General features: G+C 36.4%; 1 pseudogene across 1 annotated transcript; it reads left to right on the top strand.

Annotated features, from left to right (window-relative positions):
• Positions 1-1,124: 1,124 nt before the first annotated feature.
• LOC143556655 (E3 ubiquitin-protein ligase RSL1-like) lies at positions 1,125-6,633 on the top strand (annotated as a pseudogene). Its single transcript, XR_013139411.1, has 5 exons — positions 1,125-1,161; positions 1,213-1,263; positions 3,053-3,529; positions 4,323-5,092; positions 6,376-6,633. The product of XR_013139411.1 is annotated as an E3 ubiquitin-protein ligase RSL1-like (transcript).
• The last annotated feature ends 771 nt before the right edge of the window (positions 6,634-7,404 follow it).

Genomic DNA, 7,404 nt, shown 5'->3' with positions numbered 1-7,404 from the left:
TGGGTATGCATCATGTATGGGTAGTCAATCTAAAGTAGTATGAAGGATTGATAGAAGACTACCCTTAGTATCCTTATATCACTTTTTCATTTTATCTACTTTGTGCTATGATTGCATTATGGTTTTGGGTCCATTGGGTGTATATAGTGAACAAGTGATATAGGGATACTAAGTATGCCAAGGGTAGTCTTCTATCAATCCTTCATACTACTTTAGATTGACTACCAAAATTTTACTTATAATACAAGAACCCTGAAGTTCCTAATGTATATGGATGCGTGGCACCATGCGAGGTTAGTGTCTCAGTTGTTTTTTCGTTCTAAATTTTCATGTCATTTTAATTTTAGTTGATCATGTTTTAAAAGTTTTGGTGTACACAAGCACACTGGAAGTCTATTAGAGGGATTTACACCTATTTAGGATTTAGGGCATCGTTATTTTACGTTTCATGTTAATGTTTTTTTCTTCTTTTGAATAGTTTTCATTATGCATACAGGTACTTTATAAAGGGGAAGAGAAAAATGAAATTTTGCTCTAGGGCTATGTCCTATTCAATGTTTTCTTCCCCCGTTGTTACTAAATACAGTTTAAAATTATTAATTCAGATGAAGCTAGGGTCAAGAAAAATCAGCGCGGGTGAAGAATTAACTTGACAAGTTTTATCCTGTCTTGGGGTATAAATTGCCATCGTTTGTTATCCTACATCAGTTGGTATTGTTTTATAAACATTATGACCATTGTGTTGTTTTCTTTTGTTTGTATAATTCCAGGATGAATATGAATATGCGGTTGAAGTATGTTTGATGGAGGAATTTCAAGTGTGGCCAACTCTTTATGTTTGGAGTGGGCTAAAATATAAGACTAAATACTGGACTTTTTAATACTCTCGTGAACATTTGGCGTGGAACGGATTTTTGGAATCTATATTTGATGTGTTTTTTATTAGAGATTATTTGTTTAGACAGATACTTGAATGATTTTCATTGTGGTTTTGTGTTTCTTTTAATGAAGTTGGTCATCATTTTACTCATAAGTGAAGCAAGTGTTACTTTTATTTTACAATAAGTAGTATATTTGTTTAGAATTTATAGAAAATTAGTTTTGCTATTATTTTTAGTACATCAATGGCTTTATTTAGTTGGTTGATGAGAGAACTTCTATGTAATTAAACTATTGTACACAAACTCTTTTTTTTTTTTTTTTGTAATACAGGTAACTCTTTACCGAACCGATACCGTCTGACCAACATCGTTACTGATATCGGTATTCATATTTTGTGGTTTTTTTTGTTTTTATACAAGTAGGTTTCGGTATTTTTTTCACTACCAGTACCGAAGTAGTACCATACCACAGCACAATTTTGTAACTCGCATCGTTATATTTGTAACTTTCTTTTATTAGACGTCGTAGTATTGTAAACAATCATATACCGAATTCCCACCATATCACGCAGATGAATTCTGCTAATTATATATACAAAACCTAAAACCAACGAAGGAAAGGCCCTAGCTAACACAAGTGAATGAAGTAAATTGCTGAGTGTATCAAGAATTCAAGACTTGCACTAATATGGGCCAATAGAAACCAGGCCTAAGTTCTTATTTCTTGGGCTTTTCTAGCCTAAAGTCAGGCCTACATAGTCGACATAGATACTAATAATCATACTATTCACTCCGTAGTCCCTTACTCCCTCGACATAGACGGGTTCTGCTGGCAATGCTCGAGTTTGGACCATGAAACCTATTCAAGAGATTAAATGAAATTTGATTAATGAGTTTTGTTGCGTGTTCATATAAATCTTGTTAATTTTTAGAGTTTTAGTTAATTTATGTTGTGTTTGTTTTCGTACACCAACAATCGATAAGTCATGATTTAGTTTCACTCTAACAAACAAACGTAATGTTAGGTGCCATACCCACGACCATGTAGTGGAGTACTTGGTGAACATTTGTTTGTAGTGCACTGGGTATCGTTATTTGAAGTAGTGTGGATTACATGCTTATCGATTTAGAGCCTATAAACAGCAGCTTCAATTAAAAGTAACTAGGAATGATATATTAGTTACATGACATAGACTCTTGACTTAGATACTTTCTCTTCCGATTAAAATCGCAAACATTTATATTGTGTTTTTAGTTACATATAACTTTTTCTATCTATACTTCTCAAAAGACGTTTTCTTTATATTTTCTTTTTAGAAAACAATTCATAATCAAAAAACATGTTTTTTTTAAATGAACCCGAAAGGTATATTGCAATTAAAGATAAGCATGTGTCACAATAACGTATATGGTAAACAATCGCCGGGCCAAAGGGAGGGATGATAGACAAAGAGCAAACATTAATGATGATGATAAGTGACACTAGCTAGCGAATGTGGTCGAATACATGACAACCGTGAGCATCGATGAGTAGTGATGACAACAAAAGGGCAGGGGAATGGGCATGAAATGTGGAGGTGATCAATGACTGTTGTATGATGTCGTAAGGTGTCATATGATGTGTTAAGTCATAATGTGTTTTAATTTTTAATGCCATACTATGTGTAAGGTGTTGTATGGCGTGCTAAGGTGTCGCATGGCGTGCTAAGGTGTCTTACAGTGTGCTAAGGTGTCATACGGTATTGTAAGCTGGCGTGAATAAACATGTTTAAATTAAAAATTAATTTCACATTTTTTTATTATTTAAAAAAACAAAAAGATGGAATAGTTTACACTACGCTGTGTTCCCGAGTCTCATTTAAAGAGGGGATGGGAAGGAAATGAGAAGAAAATGTGAAAGAATTCCAGAGATTTTTTAACGAGGGGAGGAGAGAGGAGAGAAAATGCTAGAAAACTTAAGTCGATACCCATCCTTTCAAATGGGAGAGATTATGAGAGAAACTGTGTGTGCATAACATTAACTACCTATTAACTCTAACATTTTCTTTCATTTTTCATTAAACTCAGGAACAAGAAATAAAGTGACACATTTTCCTCTCTCTCTCTCTCTTCTCTTTTAATTCTACTTTCTTTCTTTTCTCTCCTTAAATGAAACTCGGTGATAATATTAGGGAGGGTCGACAACTTTGACCGTCAACGCCTCGACCACGACCTAGCCCAAGCCCAAGCCCAAGCCCGTACAATGCAGGACAATCTAAACCTTCTCATCCACGACCAAGCCTTCGCTAGACAAATTCAACACGTGCCGGAACACGAGTGGGTTCAAACCGGTGATAATATTGAGAGGCCGTACGGGTTGTGTACGAGTGAGGAGTGTTTTAAGGTTTATGTTAGTGGGTTGGTGAGTGATGAGACGGTTATGGGTGTTGGAATGATGATGATGTTTGGTGGGATTGGTGTCGTGGTTTGTGACTCGTGTGATTGTTGTGTGTTTTGAGTTGGGGAAACCGGTGGTGGTGGGTGATGGTGGTGGAGTTGATGGTGATGTGGTGGAGGTTATGGCGTTGGTTGAGGGGTTAAGTGTTGCGGTTAGTCTTGGGTTGAAGCGGGTTCATGTTTATTGTGACAGTGACTCGGCTTATCATTATGTAAGTAGGGCATGAAATTGAAATCTTGAACATTGTTTGCTTGTAGATTATAGGGCTGTGAATTAGTTTAGTTGCTCACGAGTTACTTGAGCTTGGATTGATAAAAAGCTCGAAATAAGTCGAGCATTATTGAGCCCGAGCCTCAAATAAAGCTTTGTTTAATTATCGAGCCTAAACTTGAGTCTTGTATGGGAAGATTGCTTAGGCTCGTTGAGCCTTAACGGTTAACTCAAGCCAAGCTTTTGCTCATTTAAGGTGCAACAAATGAGCTCGAGTTGAGCTTAGGCTCGTTAAGATTTTATCAAAATAGTTAAAAATGTATGTCTAGTAATTAACAAATAATAAAAAAACCGAGCTTGAGTTTGAGAAAATACCTCACGAGCCGAGCTTAGGCTCGTTAAGGTTTTTATCAAAATAGTTAAAAATGTATATCTAGTAATTAACCAATAATAAAAAAAGCCGAGCTTGAGTTTGAAAAAATGGCTCACAAGCCAAGCTTAAGCTTTAGAAAAGGAGCTCGAAATGAGTCGAGATTGAGCTCGAACTCTGATAAGTCAAAATGAGTCTAGCTTGGCCCTAGTACTAGATTATTAATTTTTCTTATTGTATTTTCTCGATTCACTACAAACTGAAAGTAATTTGTGTATTTGATTATTTTGCTTCCATGTCTATGATCATAACTTGACACACATCTGTTATGATAACCCTTACCACCAGTTTGACATAGACCGTTTGATTATTCTGCAAGTATGCTTTTATTACCTTTTACTTAATCTTATCTTTGTCAATGCAGCTCACTGGCAAAGGGCAACCACCAACCCACATAATCCAAACATTAGTTGATCAAAGGAAATTCGCTTACTGTGGTCCGATTCTCGAGAGGCAAAACAACATCAAGTTTGCTCATAAACTAGCAAGAGACGCAATCAAATCAGAAGCCAACAAATTTGCAAACCGCATATCTGGCAAAACATTACTTGAGCAGTGCATAATATGCTTTGACTCTATCTACAGCGGTCAAATGTTTTCGGTCAACAAATGTCTACACAGATACTGTTTTTCATGTATGAGAAAGCATGTTGAAGCTAAATTACTTCAAGGAAAACTGCCTGAATGTCCACATGAGAATTGCAAGACCGAACTTGAAATCGAAAGCTGCAAGCAGTTTTTAACGTCTGAGTTAAATGATATTATGAGCTTATGGGTCAAAGAAGCTTCTATTCCTCCAGCAGATAAAGTTTACTGCCCGTTTTCTAACTGCTCGTTTTTAATGTCGAAAACCGAGCTTCAAGAATACATGGTGTACACTCTCGGTTCATCATCCGCCGCTGCTATGGGACCGGGAATGAGAAAGTGTGTTAAATGTGACCGACGTTTTTGTATTAACTGTAAAGTACCTTGGCATGATGATTATACCTGCGAGCGTTACATGAAGTGTTTTCCGCATCGGTCTCCTAACGAGGCGAAACTCAAGTCACTTGCCACAAGGAACCAGTGGCGTGCGTGTACCAAATGCAAGAATTTGGTTGAACTTGCTGAAGGGTGTTATCATATTTCTTGCAGGTATAGTTTTTTCCTATTTTCATATGGTGTATATTTAGGGGTGTGACGTGTTAGTTTCTCACACAAACCTAACACGAAATTCACGGGTTTAGGTTTGCCCTAAATGGGTTTGGGTCAGTTTTAGGTTGAACCCGTGAACAACGAGCAGTGTTCGTGTCAACCTGATGGATTCGCAGGTTGACCCGTTTAACTCGTTTATTTATTTTTTAGTGTGTTTTATGCAATAACTTTAACTATATGGCATCGTTTAACCATAATTGCTTAAAAAATGCAAATTATATAAAGTATTACTATGCAAAAAACACTTAATTTTTTTTTTGGGTTAAACAGCTATTGTTAGTGTCAACCCGAGAATACATGCCGTGCTTGGTTCATGTCTGTGACTTGATTTTTGGGTCGGTATAAAATTTACACGTCCGTCTCGGGTTTAACCTGCCAACACGATGTTCATTGTTTTTATCTCTTCTGACTGCCTTATCAATTGTTTATCCATGCTTAATTGTTTTGTTAATGAATAGTCAGTCTATCATATAATAAAAAAGAATTAAGTCTTCTTTTGTTAGTTATGTCCTAAGAGAAATACACTAAAATAGTTATCTTTTGGGTATGTTTATATATTATGGGGGTCTTTATCGAATCGGTTCTCTGGTTAGGCAATGTGTAGTGGGGCTATAATTTGGGCGAAAAGGGGTGACAAGTTGGAGGAACACCGCCCCCCCCAGGCGATATTGGGGCGAAAAGGGGCGGGGGTGGGATCTATTTCTCGCCCAGCATGTCTGTTGTTTTGTTTGTTTATATTATTATTATATATATGTGTGTAAGAGATATATATATGTATATATATATATATTATTATATTACTATTGTAGCCCCTACACCATTACACCCCAAAAACAAATTCTCACCCTTTGCTGACTGGGCGCCACACGGCGCAAAACGCCCCAATTTGTAGCCCCTCCACTACGCATAGCCTTATTAGAATTGGAGTATTCAAATTTTGGTTTTTTGAAAGTGAATTTGAATACGAATCAAATTTGAATATTCAGTTCGAAAACATTCGAAAATGACAAATTTGACTGAAACCGAATTGGTTTGGAAGCTAACCCGATTCACTAAGTTGAGCAGAATTCGTATTTGTAATTCAAATTCGGTTTGGTTCGAGTTTCAGTTTTTTGGAGTCCATTTTAAATAATGAACACTCATGTTTGATATGTGAGAAAAGAAGAAATCTTGATTTGATTGCAGCTTGTAAATACAGTTTCTAACATGGAATGGCATCGCAGGTGCGGGTATGAGTTTTGTTATACATGTGGAGCAGAGTGGATCAACAAGAAACCGACATGCAGGTGCCCAATCTGGGATGAGCGCAACATCATAGAGTAGGCGACATCGATCGTTATAACCCCGGCTTAACTCTTTTTAGTTTTTCTGAAAGGATTAATACTAAAGGTCTTGTGGATGTTGATTTGGTATTTGCTATTTTGTTTGTATGGTTACCACTAACTAGATTTCCTTGCACGTTGCTGCCTATCTACTCGCACCTTTTTTAAGCAATGCTAGTCATGAATTAAAGATTTAGCCCACAAATAGCTAGCTATTGGTAGGGTCGGAGGAGGACGTCTAGATTTATATTAGAGATGGATTTGAGAATGTTATTTGTTTGATCTTCTAAACTATTGCGTATCAGTTATCGTATTTATATATATATATATATATATATATATATATATATATATATATATATATATTTTGGGGGGGGGGCAGGTTTGAGAGTTGAGCTTGCAATTTAGCAAAAAGGGATCGAAATAAAGGGGATGGTGATCGTTTCGTAGGCATAGGTTTGTGAGAATGAGTTAACAAGGTTTAAGATGAGTATTATGCATGTATGCTCTTTTAGATAAGTTTTGGGCTGAAATATGCATTTGACAATGTGTTTAACCGCTAATCATATGCAAATGAATGTCTAATATGTGTGATTGTTAAATGTTATCTTGTGTGGGTTGGGTTATGGGAGTACCATGATGAGTTGTGAAGGGTTTGATGTACAAGTTGTGTGATACGAGGTCTTGATTAGCCATACATGGGTCGGGAAGGATTTTACATATAACGATGAATTATAATCGGGGAAAGATGATGCATGCTTTGTATCGAATTATGTGAAACTGTGTTATGGGAAGTGGTGAAATGGCTTGAAGTGCAATGACGTGACTTAAAGCTTGAATGATCTCGTATGATTTCTTTGGCTTTATATGCACGATACAAAATAGTATATGTGTGATTATGTTATTCGTGTAGAGAATGTAATTTGTGTG

This window comes from Bidens hawaiensis, unplaced genomic scaffold (genome assembly GCF_021521415.1).
Source record: "Bidens hawaiensis isolate Kalapana, Puna unplaced genomic scaffold, B.hawaiensis_p1.1 tig00018666_1, whole genome shotgun sequence".
Taxonomy (NCBI): Eukaryota; Viridiplantae; Streptophyta; class Magnoliopsida; order Asterales; family Asteraceae; genus Bidens; species Bidens hawaiensis.
The sequence above is the reverse complement of the archived record's forward strand: the minus strand, read 5'-3'. Positions and strand labels throughout refer to the sequence as shown.